This window comes from Paroedura picta, chromosome 5, assembly GCF_049243985.1.
Source record: "Paroedura picta isolate Pp20150507F chromosome 5, Ppicta_v3.0, whole genome shotgun sequence".
NCBI lineage: Eukaryota > Metazoa > Chordata > Lepidosauria > Squamata > Gekkonidae > Paroedura > Paroedura picta.
This window is the reverse complement of record NC_135373.1, coordinates 37,420,703-37,441,000: the sequence shown is the minus strand read 5'-3', so window position 1 is coordinate 37,441,000 and position 20,298 is coordinate 37,420,703. Positions and strand designations below refer to the sequence as shown.

Sequence of the window (20,298 nt, the reverse complement as noted above, 5' to 3'; positions counted from 1 at the left end):
GTATTTTCTAACCTGGAGCTGCTGCTTCAGGGGTATGTTGGGGTCTTGGATAATGAGACTTATTTCAGGCACTCATTGACACTTTTTAGACATTGTTTGAAAAGGCAGTGGAGGCTGTCTTTTCAGGATAAGGGTGAGCCAGAGCTAGCCTGTTCTTCAGAAAGGACAATTTAAATGTCATTAGGAAGCCATACACTTAACGGGGGCGGAGAATGGATTCCCCCGAGAGCAGGGCAGGAACCTTGCTGCCAAGTTATCCATCTTCCAGAGTGGAACAAATCCTTTTCCTGTGGAAGGAGATGTAAACATCATTTAAAATAGCTTTTAGAACTTTGTATCGGTGGCAAAATTGATGACGAGGTTGGGGGGGGGGGAGGGGATTTTGATCCAAGCATAGAAGAAAGAAGCCCCAGGCCTGAAACACAGAACAGCATTAGCCTCTTGCAGGGACTCCTTTTCCCTTTGGGCAGGGTTGGCTCTCTTGACTTGCTGGCAATGCGGAAGGCACTGTGGTGGCCCCGGCTGCTGGTGGTTCAGAGGGAAGAAAGGGTGTATCTTGCTTAGGGACGCAACAAGCTTGTTGATCTGGATTGAGGGCATGGTCTCCACCAGGCCCATAGCTATGAGTGCTGGAGTTGTCAAATTCCAGATGGCACTTGGAGATCTTCCACTATTACAATTGATCTGCAGATGACCAAGATCAGTTGGGAGGGCCTCCCTGGTCACTGGTGGGGAACAGGGGGATGGAGCTACCAACTCCAGGTGGGGCAACTCCTGCACATTTGGGATGGAGGACAGGGACCTCAAAGCATCTATTTTCTGCAGGGGAATTGATCACTGTAGTTTGTAGATAAGCTGTAATTCTGGGGGGTCCCCAGGCCCACCAGTAGACTAGCACCCCACCCTAGAGAAAATGGCCACTGTGCTGGGTGGCAAACCTCCGTGTTGCAAGATTCTGCTTCTCCAGTGGACTCAGGAAACCAAATGGAACAAAGTCTGAATAGGTACCCAAAAGAAAGGACCTCACAATTACAAACATCCTAGAACAATTCTTCATCATCTTCAGTCTCTTCATCTCAAAAGAACATCTCTCCTCCTAGACACATTGGACTGACCCAGGTAGAATTTCTGCTTCATTGTAACGTCTGGATAGGGCCTGGAGATCTCCTGGCATTACAACGGAACTCCAGACAGTAGAGATCAGTTCCCCCGAGGAAAATGCCTGCTTTGGAGGGTGGACTCCATGGCCTGAATTTGGTTAGGGAAGGGACCTCAAGAGGATATCCTCTTGAGGTCCCTTCCCTAACCAAATCCCACTCTCCCCAGGCTTCACCCCCCCAAATCTCCATGTCTTTCCCACCCCAGAGTTGGCAACCCTAAACTGTGATAACCAAAGGTTCCACTCCCCCTCCTCCAATCTCTAGGACTTACCCGTTCTGAAGTTGGCAATGCTACTTCTACCTCTCCAGCATGTTGTTCTGCTGCCGGTGGCAAGTAGACTTTTTATCATGCCATGCAAAGCAAAGCATCCAAGAGAGAGAGAGACTTTCCCAGCCAATCAGAGGACAGAGATTCCAAGATTCTAGCTTATCCCCTTGGCAACTAGGTCACACCCATCTGCTTTGGCAACCCCACCCAAGCAGCTGGGGAGACCTCACCTGAGACCTTTTCCCATCATTGGAGCGCAGAAGGAGCTTTTCTGGGCCGTGGTGCTGAACTGCAAAGCCAAGTCACATCTGGTTAGCCTCGTAATTTTGCATGCAATATTTACTTAACAATCAAAAGTGTTATTGTCACATTTTGAAAAGCACATCATTAACTCCCTTATTTGTGCCATTACCGCAGCCCATCATGCATAGGAGCCCCCCAGAAGATGACTTACAGCCCCGGCCGGCTTTATGGGAAAACGCCTTGTCGCTCTCTCTCTCTCTCTCAGCCCCCGTCTCTAAACCGGAGCTGGCAAAACAGAGAGTGATTTAATGAAGTTTTGATACAGCTCATCAAATGCCGAAATGGGAAGTTGCAATATTAATTTAGAAACTCATTATCATTCCAATTCCGCTCGTTCTAAACGGCATTAATAAAGAGGCCGTTTGCGGCATTTCTGAAGGATGATGTATCATTCAAAGGGCAAAAATATCCTTCAAAATTATATTTCGCTTGACACACGAGCATCAAGCATATTCTTCTTGCAACCATGTAATCGATTCTCTTCCCCTCCCCTCCCAATGTGTCTTCCGCTGAAGGGTGGGGATGACACAGAGGCGGCCGAGAAGATTGTTCCTGTTAGGCCGTGCCAAATCCTCCAGATTGACGACTGAAGGGGCCGCCTCATAATAGAGTCTGCCTTCAGACAGGACACAGCAAAAACAAAAAACAATTTTATTTAAAAAGCTTGGGTTTGTGACAGGCAGACATGCTGGCTTCATTCCCCTGGATGACCATCTTTTTCTTGTATCCAAGTAACTTTGTTAACGTCTCTTGGCTACCCCAGTTTTTCCAGTTTTTTGTTGTCCAAACCTGCCCAGAAAGATTCAAATGAGTAGCCGTGTTGGTCTGAAGTAGCACAAAAATATCAGAATCCAGTAGCACCTTTAAGACCAACAAAGATTTATTCAAGGCGTGAGCTTTCGAGTGCTTGCTGGATTCTGATTTTACTGCCCAGAAAGAGTTGGTTTGTGTGGTGATCTTTTAAATATTTAATTGATTGATTGGTCTTCTATACCTCCCTTCCCTGCAGGCTCAGGGCATTTCACAATATGCACTGCGTGTACTACATACTACATATCACAGTTAAAATATCTCAAACATTATTCAAACCCAGTGGATGCTCCGTTGATCTTGTTTATTGGCGTCTTGACCCACCACCTAGCCCATCAGGAACAGAACTTGGTCGATTCTGTGTTCTGGATAGGAGCCCGAGTCCAATTGCAACTCACTCAAGAATCCAGCTAGTCTGGTGCTCTCTGGCACAGGTCTGCTCTCAGTTCTACAACGCAGCTACCAACCGGTACAGGGAGAGGCCCAGAGAGTTTTGGCACACAAAGTGTGTGGTCCATCTCTGGCCTTCAGGTTTTTGTTCTAGATCAGGATAGCAGCAGTTTCACAATCACGGGAACAAAGGGATTGGGCTAATAGCCTACAATGCATGCGTTAAAAGGAAACAAGTACCTTAGTGCTAGCTTGGTCCACAAGTGTTCAAATACAGTGATGGAACAAAACTGGACCTATAATTAGCATAGGAAAAATGGATCAGGTTCCTGGCTTGGAAGTGTCTGTGAAGCAAAGTGACATTGAACTAAATAGGTTTAGAAGGCGGTAACTCTGCTTAGGATAGTATCACAAGCCAGCCACCACCCTCCTTAGAACTGCTGAAAAATGTTCTGTATCCCCAGTAGGATGGTAGCACTTGGTTGGACCGTTAGGATTTCATTTGGGAATATCCAGATGGGGCCTGCAATGACAACTGATCTCCAGAGGCCAGACCACCTGGGCTCTATGGCAGCCTTGGAGGATGGATTTTACAAGATTACATTCCTTTAGGTAGAGAAAAGCAGCATATAAGAACCAACTCTTCTTCTTCTTCTTCTTCTTCTTCTTCTTCTTCTTCTTCTTCTTCTTCTTCTTCTTCTTGAGTTCCTCCCCCCCCCACAAACTCCACCTCCAAGTCTCCAGAAATTTCCCAAGCCCTCCTGCCCACTGACTTCTATAAGCTGGTTAATGACCGTAATAAAGCCTAAAACTTGAAATGCCAACTTCTAAGCATCTCCCTCTTGCCTTCAATTTTGTTTCCTACTTCATCTCACAGTTGAGAAGTTGTTTGCTTGAGGGCGAGACGCAAAGAGCTGAGGAACTTCAAGAATACACACCCCAGCAAGATTCAATCGTACAAAACACCATTGCCGCTAATTCTGCCGTTTCCTTTCGCAACTAGCGTTTCCCCCTCCAGTCAAATGGCAAGAAGGGTCATTTCTTAGTTGACATTTTGACCGGACTTAAAGTGCATTTGTCAGCTGGGGGGACAAATCAATTCGTTCCGGGTCAAGCTGATGCCAAAGCAGGTGCTGTTTGCTTCCAGCCTTCCCTAGAACAAAAGAGAACATCGCTGTGGGGAACGTCTGCATGTGCGCTTTTCCTCTTTGAGTTCCACTCCTTTAATCTAATTATTCTGTCATGGCTTTTAAATAAGCCCACGAAGGGTACCTGCCTTGATGCTGACAGGTTCGCGGGGCCTGCAGCTGTTCCGCTCTGAAGCCACTTCCATCAGACGGTCACACCAGCCGAGCAAACATCCACCCACAGCCGGCCGAGCTGGCCTGTCGGTAACTCCCCGAAAAGGTTCCAAGAGACATTTCCTCTGCTCTTCAGAAGTGGGATCAAGAACAGAGCTTAGCGAGTGATGGCTCTCAAGTGCCTGGAGAGAAGCGAGAATTGCTTTGAGCGGTGAGTTGATGGGGCAGCCAAACTCGTGTCAAGAATGCGAACAATCTTGTGCTGTTTTTTTTGTAAATGACAAGAGCACAGCAAACTGGCTTTTCATGAGTGTGTCTGATGTGGTTAAGAGCTTAAGAGCCCTTCTAGATCAGAGGAGTAGTCCATCAAATCCCACATCCCGTCTCACATGGCGGCCAAGCCATTCCTTTGGAGGTCCAACAACAGGGCATGGAGGCCTTTCTTTAATGTTGCTTCCTGGCACTGTTGCTTCCTGGAAGTTTAATGTTGCTTCCTGGCCTCTGAATAAGGATGTCCCCTTGAGTTACCATGGCTAGTAGCCATTTTTGGGCTCCAGAAAATGCTGGAATTCAAATCCAGGGTGGTATATAAATATATAATAAATAAAATAAATAAATGTGGATGGAAGTAAGAGTTATGATGAGCCACCTTCTTGACAAAGGCCAATTCTTGACTAGTCACCAGGTCAGCTTGGAGTGTCTTGAAACTGTTCTGCGTTGCAGGGAATTGACTGTGGAAACAATTTTTCCTCCATCAGGAGACATTCCACCCACAGCCAGGTCCTCCAGCCCCCTGGCCAATGGTTATGATGTCTTCCAAGGTGACACATAAACTGGCCACCATAAATGGTATGAGGTGACCTGCCAAGCAGGAAAGAATGGGTGGGAATCTAAGCTCAGGTCCTTCAAGTTTAGGTCTGCTTTCCTAACTACAGAGTAGAGGAAGGGCAATTGTCCACCAAGGGCCCCTCCCTGAAAAGTATCTCCCAGCCCTTGCTGTTCCATTCTGCTGAATGTAGGACTGAACCTGTGATGCAACAGCGACTCATTGGCCCAAATGTCTCAGCTCTGGGGAGGTTCATGGTGCATTGCATTTGCATTTTTATTTGTATCCTCTGTTTCTCACCAATTAGGACGTCATTCTCCCCATTTCCATTCTCCCACAACAGCAGCCCTGTGGAGTAGGGCAGTTTCCATGGTAGAAGGAGGATACAGATCCACATTTCTCAGGCTCCTAGTCCGACGCTGTATTCACGGTGCCGTGCTGCCTCTCCCAAATGTATGGGAGCTCCCTGTGTACTGTTGCTGCTAGCAATGAGAGCCACAATAGTAATCAAAGCAATCCTCCCTGTGAAACATGAAAAGGATGTATGTGTGTGAGAGAGGGGGGAGTTAAATCTAAAGGGAGAGAACAAAAAAGCTTGCAGGGTGACTTGCACGATGCCTTCCTTAAAGTGAGAGGGCAGCAATAGCCTGTGCCTCTACTGTCTGAGGTATCTCACCCCACGTCACAAGGAGTCAAATCAAATCAAATTTTATCCTTATATCGTCCAAGACCATTAGAGATAAAATCAAAACAAATGTGAAATACGATACAGTATGTCAGATTAAAAACACATAACATTTTTAAAAACCTTCATATATACCTGCAGATATCCGTGGTAACTTAAGTTCTATACATTTAAACCATAACCATTACTTAGAATCATAGAATCATAGAATCATAGAGTTGGAAGGGGCCATACAGGCCATCTAGTCCAACCCCCTGCTCAACGCAGGATTAGCCCTAAGCATCCTAAAGCATCCAAGAAAAGTGTGTATCCAACCTTTGCTTGAAGACTGCCAGTGAGGGGGCACTCACCACCTCCTTAGGCAGCCTATTCCACTGCTGAACGACTCTGACTGAGAAAAACTTTTTCCTGATATCTAGCCTATATCGTTGTACTTGAAGTTTAAACCCATTACTGCGTGTCCTTTCCTCTGCAGCCAGCAGAAACAGCATCCTGCCCTCCTCCAAGTGACAACCTTTCAAATACTTAAAGAGGGCTATCATGTCCCCTCTCAACCTCCTTTTCTCCAGGCTGAACATTCCCAAGTCCCTCAACCTATCTTCATAGGGCTTGGTCCCTTGGCCCCAGATCATCTTCGTCGCTCTCCTCTGTACCCTTTCAATTTTATCGATGTCCTTCTTGAAGTGAGGCCTCCAGAACTGCACACAGTACTCCAGGTGTGGTCTGACCAGTGCCGTATACAATGGGACTATGACATCTTGTGATTTTGATGTGATGCCTCTGTTGATACAGCCCAAAATGGCATTTGCCTTTTTGACCGCTGCATCACACTGCCTGCTCATGTTTAGTTTACAATCCACAAGTACCCCAAGGTCTCGTTCACACACACTGCTACCTAGAAGCGTATCCCCCATCCAGTAGGCATGCTTTTCATTTTTCTGACCCAGATGCAGAACTTTACACTTATCTTTATTAAATTGCATCTTGTTCTCATTTGCCCATTTTTCCATTGTGTTCAGATCTCGTTGAACTCTGTCTCTATCTTCCGGAGTATTTGCCAGTCCTCCCAATTTGGTGTCATCTGCAAACTTGATGAGTAGTCCCTCCACCCCCTCATCTAGATCATTAATAAATATGTTAAAAAGTACCGGGCCGAGCACCGAACCCTGAGGTACCCCGCTACTCACCTCTCTCCAGTCTGATGAAACACCATTGACAACAACTTTTTGAGTGCGGTTCTCTAACCAATTCCCTATCCACCTAACGATCTGAAAATCCAGATTGCAGTCCTTCAACTTATCCATCAGAACATCATGGGGAACCTTGTCAAAAGCTTTACTAAAATCCAAGTAAATGACATCAACCAAATTTCCCCGATCCAGCAAACCTGTTACTTGGTCAAAAAAGGAAACTAGGTTGGTCTGGCAGGACCTGTTGGAGACAAATCCATGCTGACTTCCTTGGATCACCAAATTGTCCTCCAGATGTTTGCAGATCGCTCCCTTTAATATCTGCTCCATTATCTTCCCCACAACAGAGGTCAGACTCACTGGTCTGTAGTTTCCCGGGTCATCCTTCCTCCCTTTTTTGAAGATCGGAATAACGTTTGCTCTTTTCCAGTCCTCCGGGACATCTCCAGTCCTTAAAGAGGTTCCGAAGATGATGGACAAGGGCTGTGCAAGTTCTCTGGAAAGTTCTTTGAGTACTCTCGGGTGCATTTCATCTGGACCAGGGGATTTGAACTCATCCAGTGCAGCTAAATGCCTCTCGACCACCTCTCTATCCATGTTAACCTGCCACCCAGACACTATCCTTTGGCTACAGCCATCTCTAGATGTGCCTAAACACTTAGACCTGTGGGAAAAAACAGATGTAAAATAGGCACTAAGCCTTTCTGCTTTCTCTGCATCTTTCGTTAGAGTTTGTCCATCCGCACCCAACAGCGGGCCTATTGCCTCCTTTACTTTACGTTTGCTCCTCACGTAACTGAAAAATCTTTTCTTGTTACAATGGGCTTCCCTGGCCAATCTTAGCTCACTCTCAGCTTTGGCCTTTCTGATGATTGATCTACAGTGCCTAGTAACCTGTAGGTACTCTTCTTTAGAGCTCTGTCCTTCCCTCCATTTCCTGAACATTTTCCTTTTCTTTCTTAGTTCCTCTTGAAGTTCTCTGTTCATCCAAATAGGCTTCTTAGAGCTCCTGCAGTGTTTTCATCTTATTTTCACCCAGATGCTTTCCACTGTAGATATGCTCTCCTTCACTAGAATTTCCTGACAGGTAAGCCCTTTCCTCACATACAGTGCCACTCCTCCACCTCTTCGATCTATTCTGTTTTTTCTGAACAGTTCATATCCATCCACCATTACATTCCAGTCATGAGAATCATTCCACCAAGTTTCTGTGATGCCTACTAGATCATACCTTTCCATCAGCATGAGAAGTTCCAGCTCTTCCTTTTTATTGCCCATGCTACGGGCGTTAGTATAAAGACATCTGAATCCTTTTACTTTTGGTTCCCTATGAGCTGGCCTTGCCGGTTGGGCTGCCTCCGATAGTTTTCCTTCCATACACTCCCTATGTTGATCGTCTCCTTCCCCTAGTGGCTTTAGTTTAAAGCTCTCCTGATGAATCTCCCCAGGTTCCTGCCAAACACATTCTTCCCCAGTTTTGATAAGTGCAGTCCATCAGGTGCTAGTAGGCCTTCCTCAAGAAAGCCTATCCCATGGTCCCAGAAACCAAATCTCTCCTGCCGGCACCAACTACGCAGCCAGTGATTCACCTCCATTATCTTCCTCTCCCGACGCATTCCTCTTCCCTTGACAGGCAAGATTGAAGAGAATACCACTTGTGCCCCCATTTGATACTTCTGATGTTTTGATGTAGTGGTTAGGAGAGCGGACTTCTAATCTGGCGTTTGATTCTGCACTCCCCCACATGCAGCCAGCTGGGTGACCTTGGGCTTGCCACGGCACTGACAAAGCTGTTCTGACCAAGCAGTAATATCAGGGCTCATTCAGCCTCACCTCCCTCACAGGGTGTCTGTTGTGGGGAGAGGAAAGGGAAGGCGAACAGAAGCCGCTTTGAGAGTCCTTCGGGTACAGAAAAGCGGTATATAAGAACCAACTCTTCTTCTTCTTCTTCTTCTTCTTCTTCTTCTTCTTCTTCTTCTTCTTCTTCTTCTTCTTCTTCTTCTTCTTCTTATCATCATCATCATCATCATCATCATCATCATCATCATCATCATCAAACTACCAGACTGATTCTGCAGTTATGATTTGCCAGCATATTTCCACTACATTAGATAAATGTAGAATCTGTGGTTTTCTCCCCTCACTTGTCAGGAGTCCAGTAGCAGCACATGTTTTTCATTTCTGTTGGGAGAGTGGGCGGTCCTGCCTCCCCTAAAGCCTCTCCCTTTTTTTTGGTCTGAGCATGTGAAATAACGAACTTGAGCCATAATACAATCTAAAATAAAACAAAAATAGCAGCCCCCCCCATCTCTCGATTTCCATGAAATTGCCCAAAGGGGGTTCCTTCTATTGATGCGCCCTCACTCACCATGCATGTACGAAGACAAAGCACATTTACACAACTGTTTATCTGCACAAAAGTTATAAAGTGCCACCTTGCACCTTAAATCACGAACGTTGAGTGTTTAGATACTGGAGGGGAAAGCAGGGGGAGGGGTGTGAAGTCCTCATTCATTCATTCATTCATTCATTCATTCATTCATTCATTCATTCATTCATTCATTCATTCATTCATTCATTCATTCATTCATTCATTCATTCATTCATTCATCATTTATGCTCCCTCCCTTGTAGCTCAGGGTGGTTTACATAGAATGTAGGAATAAGTACACTGCAACAACTTCAAATAACATAATAGTAACAGTAATAGTAGTTTCAGCAGCCGGTAACAAAGTTCCAACACTTCCATACAACCGTTCCAACTTGAGGTTGACTTTCTGAAGCATTCCCAGAAAGCAGGTGTTGTTGTTACTGCAAATTTGTATTGTAATGCTTTTATATTTAAAAAATAAAAATACAAATGGGAGATGGGGAGGGGGGAAGCAATGGCAGATAGTAGGTGGAATTGATCAGTAATAACTTGAGGTGGGAATGGAGGAGGTAGACTTGAATTCTGAGCTTCCTCACTGGAAAATGGTGAATTGTCTTCCAAGGAGGATTCTCAAACTGCACGGAAAACAGGGATTGCATTCAGATCTGCTCCTTAAGAGCCCAATTTTTGTGTACAAGATTTGTTATTCTGTGGAACATTAGGAAGGCCACTGCAGCATTTTTGCCACTGAATTAACAGTCCCATATTTGCCCCTTGGAATGTCATCTCTTCATTCTTATCTTCTAAAAACCTGCAAAGATAAAAACTTCTACTTTTCCTAGAGAATATTGCACTAAGAGATCCTTGAATGTCCTTATACCATTTACACTCAAATATAATATGCTCCATGAATTCTACCATCCCCACACTCACATGAATGGTCTTGATATGAAATCCTCCTAAATGTGCCTACCAGTACAGCGGTGGTTAAAACAACTCATCTTAAGAAACTCAAAGCTCTTCTAAGGTCCAGATTGTCTAAGCTCTTTAGAAAGGGCATGGGATATTTCAGCTCCCAACTATTAAGCTCTGTCTTGCAAGCCCGGCAAAACTGACCTAGGTCCTGCAGGGCCCTGATCACTTTTGGCAGAGCTTTGTACCAGCTTGGGCAAAAAAAGCTCATGTCCTGGTCAAGGTCATTTTCACTTCCTTTAGACTGGGGGTTCTGAGCAGATTTTGTACTGATGATCTTAACACTCTGTAGGGGATGTGGGGGAAAGGGTGGTCCTGCAGATGTGCTGGTCCCAGACCATTGAAGGCTTTAAAGGTTAGTACCAAAACCTTCCATCTGATCCAGTCTCCAATCTGGAGCCAAAGCTGCTAAGAGAAGGATCTTGGACAACCACTCTTACTTTTCATTGTCCTTGCTGCAGTTTGACCCCCTGATACTTTTTAGTTGCCCACTGTTGTCTACCCCCTTGCCCAATTAACCGGCATTAACACATTCCACCCACTGGCAACAGCCTGTGTCAGCATGGGAGAGAAGGCATGTAGGATGACACCATGATTGGGAACTGGCATCTACAATGCTAGGCCAGCATTTCCGGTTTCCATGGCTGGAAGCTGTCTGGCAATCACTGGCCACGCTGACTATGAGGTTGTGGTCCAAAGACTAGAAGGGGTTGTGTGACAGCTGGCGGCATGCACAGATCTCGATGACAGTGGACAGCATCATGGACAGTAGCACTGGACAGCCCAAAGGACAAAGAACCAGTTGCACAAATGTCAGGGGCCATTCCGCACAAAGGGCAGTGTTGCTAAATCTGTGCGCTATTGAAATGCGCTGCAATCAAAAGCGGCAGGTCTCGTTAATGCACACAGCTGTTTCTATCGAAAAAAGGCTCTCCCACTAGTGCTGTTCTCGTATCGCACATGTTTCCAGTCTCGCCGAAATCGCAACAAAGGAAGCAATATTTTTCCACGCTTCCTCCCGCCCCTGGCCCTCAATCAAACAGAACAGCCAATTAACTGTTGTGTTCATGCTTCCCTTTAAAAACTGTTTTTTAAAAACCTGAAAACACCTGTAGCAACGTATATTTGTTCATTCAATGTATCAGAAAGACCTTTTTCACTGGCGTGGGAGCTGGTGCTTAATCGTTTACATGCTCTTAAAGTAACCCCCCCCCAGTACTATTTCTGGCCGGAATTATGGGCAGTGCCGAACGGGGGGGGGGGGTGTATTGTGCTTGGAAACTTTACAGACAATTGCTTTTTGAGGGATATCAGCCAAAGAAGCATAGCTTATTCTTTGCTTTTGCTGGTTTAAGGGAGGGAAAATGGCGATTGTGACGCTGGAAGATCAGGTGCGAGAGCTTAGGGAGGGACATGCTTGCTACCGCTACATTGAGAACGCACATGTCTTTTTTGGATGTGTTGCAGGTTGTTCTCAAGAATCTAGTGTTTTTTTAAGGGGGAATCCACTTTTGTGGATTCCCCAAAAAGCGCTACAACAAAGCGATTTTTGCGGGACTTGCAGGAGTGTTGCAGATTGTGTATGATGTCATGTGTAACATAAAAAAAATAGCATTACACAATGGTAAGACTTCAGCAACATTAGCGCTGTGCGGAATGGCCCTCAGTAGCTTTTTTATTTTTAGTCATCTGCTCAACTCTGGCAGCCCTTCTGAAAAAGGAAAGTCTTTGTGTGGAAAGTAAATGGCTAAGAACAAAGATACAGCCCTGAGGGGCCAACTCTAGTTCTTCAGATGTACTCTGCACATGCACAGAATTAGTCACATGCCTCCCCAAAATTATGATGGTGGGTTAACCAAGCAAGTAACTAAAAACCTTGTAATTTTCATTTATAACAGAATAATCGTGTTTATCTACATTGTATGTCTTGATAGCTAGAGACTGTGAAGGCACTTTAAACTGCTCAAGATGTTAACAGAGGCTTCGACTTGTCTTATAAGACTTGTCTTATATAAATTGTAAATGGTGAGCTTCTTATTTTTCAGTATAGCACTTCATACATACCTTGTATATGTAATCTTGCTGCCAGCTTGTGACATTTTGTATGACCTAGCACTCCTATCCACGGAAGAAAGATCCTTGAAAACAAAATAAAATCCAGTGGTCGTTCTGGCTGGACTCCAAAGAAGAGAGAAAGTTTTGAGAGTTTCTTGTGAATTGACTTGGTAATCCTCCCCAGACAGCTAAATAAGGGTGGCTGCCAAAAATGTGTGGTGAGGCAAGGGGGCAGGAGGCAGAGGAAGTGAATAGGGATGTCCGCCAGCCTTTGTCTAGACCAGTGCCAGCAAACGCAGGGGCTCATGGGAATTGTAGTCCATTGACATCTGGAGGACCACAGGTTGACTACCCCTGGTCTAGACCAGCAACAACTGGCTGGCCCTTTTCTTTGCCAGTAGGCAAGCTAGAAGTGGCTCTGCATTAAGGTCCCAATTCCAGTCCCCTATACCAGTAGGAGGTGATGTGGAAGACTCCATCAGAGGCCCTGGACAGCTCTTGGCCATCAGAGCAGACGCCACTGCCTTTAATGGACCCATGATCTGACTCAGTGGAAGGAAGCCTTGTTTGTGATTACCACCCTCCATCATGGCAGACTGATCCCCTTTTCACACTGCGGAATATTTCCCTAGTCCCATTCTCCTTTCTTCTCATCTGCAGCAGCTCTGAAAAGAAGCAGGGCTGCAGGAGGCTCGCGGATGGCTGCTTCTCCCAGCACACTTTCATTGTTTGCAGCGCATTAATTTTCCCATAGGCTACAAAAATATAATAACGAATGATTACTGAAGTTAGAGGATGAAAATAAATGAAAGGACGCCCAAATAAAATGGCCACGCTGTTCTTTAAATTCCCGCTCCTTTCATTCTTTCTAACATTTTCCACAGGGTTTAGTTCAGGGTGGGTTAAAAGAGCACCAACCTTTCTGGGTTCCCTCTCCTTCCCAAAGAAAACCCCGCTTCTTTTGAAGAGCTAAATTTTTCATGTGCCAAGAGCTGTGCAACCGTGGTGGGGAAAAGGGATTTCTCTTCAGAAGTTTATAGTCTTTGATAAAACATGTAGGCGCCATCAGAAGCATATTTTAAAAACTCTTAGTATTTTAAGGAGTCAGTAACAGTTGATTAGCCAACCAGAAATATAGGAGTATCAAGATTTAGAACGCAGGAAAAAAAATCTATTATTTGATACTCTTGAATATTTAGCACTGACAATATTTTTTTCCCAAAAAGAGATGCAAATCAATTTATTCTGTTCTTCCCTCCTTCTCTTCTCCCCCTTTCCCTAGATCTGCTTCTAAATAACCCCACCTGTTTCACTGAATCGGTGGCAGGGTTTACAAACTGATAGCAGTTGCTTCCTACATTAATTCAGGATTTACGGCATCTGTCAAATCCCTGCAGACGTATTGCTCAAACCGGCTCCAGCCGTTGCAAGGAAGGGAACTGAAATATTTAGCTTTACCTTTCGCTCTTCCAACAACGTAGGTGATGAGGATGCCGCTCGTGAATTATTTGCATCACCCTCTTCCCCCCCCCTCCCCCGCCAGTTGGTTTGGCACTTGGACATGCGCTGCATGACAGTATTACAACAGCACAACGCATAAACACAATGACATCTGTTTTAGAAGAACAAGAAGGTGCCGCTGAATTGCAATTGACTAACAGCAGCATCCATGGATCATTCCCGGGAAGAGACGAGCAGAGGTGGTCTTGCCATTGCCTGCCTCTGCACAGCAACCCCTGTTTTCCTCTGGGTTTTCCATTGCAAGTACTGGCCATGGCCAACCTTGCTTCGATCCCAAGCACTGACAAGCCCGGCTAAGCTGGGCTATTGGGGCTACTAAGCTAGCTTTAAGAAGAAAGATGGGAGGGGACAGATCACACATGCAACTGGGTACCAGCAGTGGGTTCTGTGAAGCAACTAGGACAAAGGGGGGCAGTTCCTGAAGGCCTTTTAAAAGATGACAAGGGAAAGATAGGAATGGAAAGCTCCATAGGAAATCAAATGCTTTGCAGTGTTCAGAGAAGGGGGGGGGCAAACGGTGGCTCTCCAGATGGCTCATGGTAACTGTAGTACATACATACAATACCTTTATTGGCATAAAGCAGATTAGGAAGATATACAAAGATAGTCAACATACATCGGACAGTTGGTAACTGTAGTGCATGGACATCTGGAGAACCACAGTTTAGGCTAAGCTGTCCACATTAGAAAAGAGCACCATAAAAGTGAACCACATTTGTGGCAGGGTATGAGCTTTTGTAGAGCCTCTTGTGGCGCAGAGTGGTAAAGCAGCTGACATGCAGTCTGAAAGCTCTGCTCATGAGGTTGGGAGTTCAATCCCAGCAGCCGGCTCAAGGTTGACTCAGCTTTCCATCCTTCCGAGGTCGGTAAAATGAGTACCCAGCTTGCTGGGGGGTAAAACGGTAATGACTGGGGAAGGCACTGGCAAACCACCCTGTATTGAGTCTGCCATGAAAACGCTAGAGGGCGTCACCCCAAGGGTCAGACATGACCTGGTGCTTGCACAGGGGATACCTTTACCTTTTTATGAGCTTTTGTGTGTATATAACTTGCTGCAATTTTTGTTCATCTTTAAGGTACTCCCAGACTCTTGCTGCTCTTTCTACTGCTGCAGAAAGACTAACATGGCCACCCATCTGAGTCTATCTCTCCGGCCACATTGCCTCTTAGTGATCAACTGCTCGTGCAATTCCTTGCAGCATTTGAACTTCTGAGCTAGACCGGGAGGGACTGGTTCCTCCTGGGTGAGAATCAGCTGACCAGGGAATGCTGGACAGCTGCTGGCAGGGCTTCCAACTCCACTTTGAGAAATTTCTGAAGATTTAGGGAGGGGGGGATGGATGGAGACTTGGTCAGGCAGGGTGTAGGTAGAGAGGGACTACAGCAAGTTAGAAAGAAGGCCATAGAACCTACCTTCAAAAGCAGCTGTTTTCTCCAGGGGAACTGATCTTTGTCATCTGGAGAGCAATTGTAATTCTGGGAGACCTCCAGGCCCCCACCGATAGGGCAGCCACTGGGCTTTCATGGGGCCCACCGCCTGCTTCTCCAGCTCTTCGCCAGGAATCTCTGCAATGACTGGGCCGAGTGGCAAAGGAAGAGGAGGAGTCCCAGGCAGAGATGAGGCCTGGAGCAGTGGGACAGAGGCAACTAGACAGGCAGCTCTAGGTTCGGGGCATTCCTGGAAAATTGAGGGTGGAGTCAGAGGTGGGCAGGACTTAGGGAGGAGAGTGACCACAGCAGAGAACTGTTGCCAGACTGTCCATCCTCCAAAGCAGCCATCTCCCCCAGGGGAATTGACCTCCTGAGCCTGGCAGTCTCCCAGCCCCACCTGGAGAGGTTTAAGGATTTGCAGTACCTGTAGTACCAGAGCCAGTTTAAGGATTTGTGGGGCCCTAGCAGAGCACAATTGCAGCAGGAGCAGCCAGACTGGGGGCAGAACCCCCCTCCCCAGGAGGTAGGGATGTCACTCCAAGTGTCCTTAAAGAGGGGGGAAGGGGGGAGGAGAGAGGCTACAGCCTTGATCCTTCAGAGGGGGGAGGCACTGTGCGGGGCCCCTGGAAGCACAGGGAAGAAGAAGAAGAGTTGGTTCTTACATGCCACTTTTCTCTACCCCAAGGAGTCTCAAAGCGGCTTACAATCACCTTTTCCTCATTAGTAGAGGAGGGTGAGACTGAGAAAGCCCTGATATTTCTGCTCGGTCAGAACAGCTTTATCAGTGCTGGGGAGAGCCCAAGGTCACCCAGCTGGCTGCATATGGAGGAGGAGTGGGGAATCAAACCTGGCTCACCAGATTACAAGTCCACCCTCCCAACAACTACACCAAGCTGGAGGTTGGCAACCCTGCAGGTTCTGAGGTTGCGCCGCAAACACCTCACTTAGCAGACCTCTTAGCTCCAGCAACTGTCTTTGGAAAGGTCTGGGGGGTGTGAGTGTGTGTGTGTGTGGGGGGGGAAACCTCATCCTTGCCTCCCAATATCCCCTGCCCGAAACAGCGGAAGACACCGCTGACGCAGGAATTGCCCTTTTCCAAAAGGGCACGCCTGTTAACTGATTTTACTGCACGGCTTTTAGTACGATGGGGAACGAACCCCCTGGGGAAACCGGAGAGACGGCAGCCCAGCAGAGCCAAGCCAGCCCTGCGCTCTCCCCAACACGCTGACAAGAAGAGGCTGGGTGGGAGGGGGGGGACTGCCGGCGGGTGACGCCACCAGTGTTTCCCTCTCTCTTCTGCAAACATCCTCCCCGTCACATACGCCATTAATCCTCATACCTTGACTTGTGCAGTTTATAGGAAAAACCATTCGGGCACAGCAAGGAAGCCGAATGCCGGCTGTGGGGTTCCGTAGCAGAGCAGTTTTTACAGAGGCAGAAGGTCGCCAACTCTGGGTTGGGAATTTCCTGGAGGTTAGGGGGTGGAGCTTGGGGAGGCCAGGGATTGGGGAGAGGTGGGTGGGATTTCAGTGGTCTATAACAGAGGTAGTCAACCTGTGGTCCTCCAGATGTTCATGGACTACGATTCCCATGAACCCCTGCCAGCAAACGCTGGCAGGGGCTCATGGGAATTGTAGTCCATGAACATCTGGAGGACCACAGGTTGACTACCCCTGGCCTATAATGCCATACAGACTGGATCCACATGGGTGCCCACCAATACCTATCCTGGAGGCAAACAAGTGTTTATAGAAAGTGGCAGGGTCCATATAAGGCTCGTTCCTGGAGCAGATTAAAATAACACGGTTTCAGTGGTGCAGATGCCCCAGCGTTCGTTTGAATCTCTTCCACTCCCCTTTCACAGTGTGCATGTTTATTTTTTTAAGCTAGCGCTATTCCCTCCTGCATTTAGGCTTCCTCTGTGGGTGGGTGAGGGTATGCGTCTTGCAGCAGTTATTTTGTGATTGTGCCCATCACCCTGTGTCAAAATTCCCAAGATACTCACTGGCTCAAAAAAGGTTGGGGGGCACCTGCCACATAGGAAACCCTCCAGAGCAGCCTTTTTCTCCAAGGGAACTGCTCTCTGCACTCTGCCAATCAGTTACAGTTCCAGGTAGGAAAAAGCCTTGGTAGAACTACAACACCCTGGGACTATATGATCTCCCTGCTTATTTCCCCTGAGGCATGGGTTTTGAAGGGGGTTAGAGAGGGTGTGGGGGACAGGATTACTGCCATCTGTTTGTGTGCCACCATGAGCCAGCTGTCTGGGAGTGGCAGGTAATAAATCACATAATAATATAGTAGTAGCAGTAGTAGTAGTAGTAGTAGTAGTAGTAGTAGGATGGGGGAGACCTGTCTTAGTAGTAGTATGTGTGAAAAGGATCTAGAGGCCTTAGTAGACCATACACTGAACACGAGTCAGCAGTGTAGTGGTTAGGAGTGTGGACTTCTAATCTGGTGAAGCGGGTTCAATTCTGTACTCCCCCACATGCAGCCAGCTGGGTGACCTTGGGCTCTCCACGGCACTGAGAAAGCTGTTCCGACCGAGCAGTGATATCAGGGCTCTCTCAGCCTCACCTCCCTCACAGGGTGTCTGTTGTGGGGAGAAGAAAGGGAAGGCGAATGTAAGCTGCTTTGAGACTCCTTTGGGTAGAGAAAAAGCATATAAGAACCAACTGTTGTTGTTGTTGTTGTTGTTGTTATTATTATTATTCAGTGTGACACAGTGGCTAAAAAGGCAAATGGGATTAAGTGTAGTGTCCAGATCGCGTGAGGTGATGGTTCCACTTTACCCTGCTCAGGTTAGACTGCATACTGTGTTCAGTTTTAGGCACCACAATGGAAGAAAGAATTAGACAAACTGGACCGCGTCCAGAGGAGGACAACAAAAACGGTGAGGGATTTGGAGGCCAAGACATATGAGGGGGTGGAGTGGGGAGGTAGTTGTGAATTCCTGTATCCTGCAAGGGGTTGGACTGGTTGACCTTGGAGGTCCCTTCTAATTCTATGATTCTATGACATCTCCAGGTCCCACATGGATGTCAAGCAGATGGCCTTTCTGCTGGAGTTTAAAGAGTTGCCGGCTCACAGAATACGTGCTTTTGGCCTGGATGGGCCATGTCCTGTGTTTGCCATTGCCCCAACTGATGCCAATTCAAGGGTCTCACATCTATGAGGGTGGGGAAGCAGTGAACCCCACCAATAGAGGACCTAAATCATGCTGTGTGACGAATGGCCAAGGAAGTCTGTGCCAAGGGGCCACCATGTTTATTCTGAAGCGGTACCTTGGATGCCACCCTGCGCCACGAGAGAATGTGGCGTATCAAAGATGCTTCCATGCACACTTGATTGTATTTTAATTTTATTTCCATCTCCATTAATCTCATTTGATTATATTTTATTTTCCCTTTATTTCCAACTCCATTAAACCATACATCTGCTCAAGCAGCTAAATGAACGCCGCTAATGAATATGTGTGGCAAAAGCCGGATGGTTGAAGAGCTAAATTGCCTTAGGAGAGAGCAAAGCAGAAGGGAGGGGGCTAGGAAGGGAGGAACTTGATTGTTTTGCAAGTGATAAAAGATTGGCATGAATTATGGCAGCCATTTTTTAAAAACTGGGAGATAATGGAGACACTTTCCCCTTTAAATAAACAGGGATGAAAGTACATTCAATAATATAATTTAAATTCTTTTTTTTTAAAAAAAACCCTAAGACTGATTTGGGGACAGACAGAGAAGACTCTTTTAATTTAAATAAAAAGGAATAATGCATTTCATAGATTATATGCTATTTCTCAGCAGAAAGGCCACATGTTGCCTGGTACAATTAAGACTACCATTAAGATCACCCACCCCCAAAATTGAAAGCCAGCTTGGTGTAATGGTTAAGAGCGGCAGCCTCTGATCTGGAGAACTGAATTTTTATTCTTCACTCCTCCACCGCACGCAGCCGGGGGGGTGACCTTGGGTCAGTCACAGTTCTCTCAGAGCTCGCTCAACTTCAACTGTTTCACAGCGTGTCTGCTTTAAGACTCCTTTGCGGTACGGGGGGGAAAAACAGTCCTTCTCTCAAAATTAACTAAAAGCTAAAACCCTCCTCACTGCATACTGTGTTCATTTTTAGGCACCACAATGGAAGAAGGAATTAGACAAACTGGACCGCATCCAGAGGAGGGCAACAAAAACGGTGAGGGATTTGGAGGCCAAGACATACGAGGGGGTGGAGTGGGGAGGTAGCTGAGGAGAGGAGGTTGTGTGGTGGCTGGTGGCAGCACAGCCCTTTGACGAAGCTGGGCAGCACCTTGGACAGCAGCACTGGAAAGCACAAAAGCCAAAGAATTCTGGAAGTGCTCAGTTGCAGTTTGCATCTAAAGGACTGGCATGGAAAGTCCCACAGGAAGTCCAATGGCTCTGACCAGCACAGGATTGGTAGCTGAATCTGGGCCCGCTTTGTGAACCTCCCTGGATCCTGCAACTGGTCTCTGTTGGTCAACTAGGGCAATTGATGGCCAGATCCCACATGCTTTCCCAGGCTCAATCCCTTTGCTTTCTCGGGCTCAGTCCTCTGACTCTTGTGCCTGGAATTACACTGGAGCCCTCGCTTTGTTCCATACGCTGGCCTGCAAGATTTAAATGAGACAAGATTGGTGCTGTCCAAAGCTTTCTCGGTATCTGTACGGTCTATTTAGTAAGACTGTCTTGCTTGGGCCTGTCTATTTCAGTTCAGTGCGACTCTGACCGGAGAGAAAATTCATGAAGGAGGAGGAAAAATAAAAATAAACCCACCCAAGTTACATTAATTTAAATAATTGGGTGTTTTGTGTGTGTGTGTGTGTGCATACGTGACAGCATCAGGAATACACAACGCTCATCCACTGTAAAATCCTGAGGGACCGAGAAGCAGGAGCAGATGAATTCTTGCGAGAGAAAAATGCTATTTTCATGCAAATATCCTTCCGTAATAAAATACCCTGGGAATAGAAATGGTGAGGAAATGCATGATATGCAAGCAGC

The 20,298-nt window shown here is 46.6% G+C and overlaps 1 long non-coding RNA gene across 1 annotated transcript; it reads left to right on the top strand.

Moving 5' to 3' along the window:
* The first annotated feature begins 1,636 nt into the window (after window positions 1–1,636).
* On the top strand, window positions 1,637–20,011 carry LOC143839028 (uncharacterized). The gene is made up of 3 exons (XR_013231531.1): window positions 1,637–1,739; window positions 3,809–4,443; window positions 19,409–20,011. It is a non-coding gene; the product is annotated as an uncharacterized LOC143839028 (long non-coding RNA).
* Window positions 20,012–20,298: the final 287 nt, after the last annotated feature.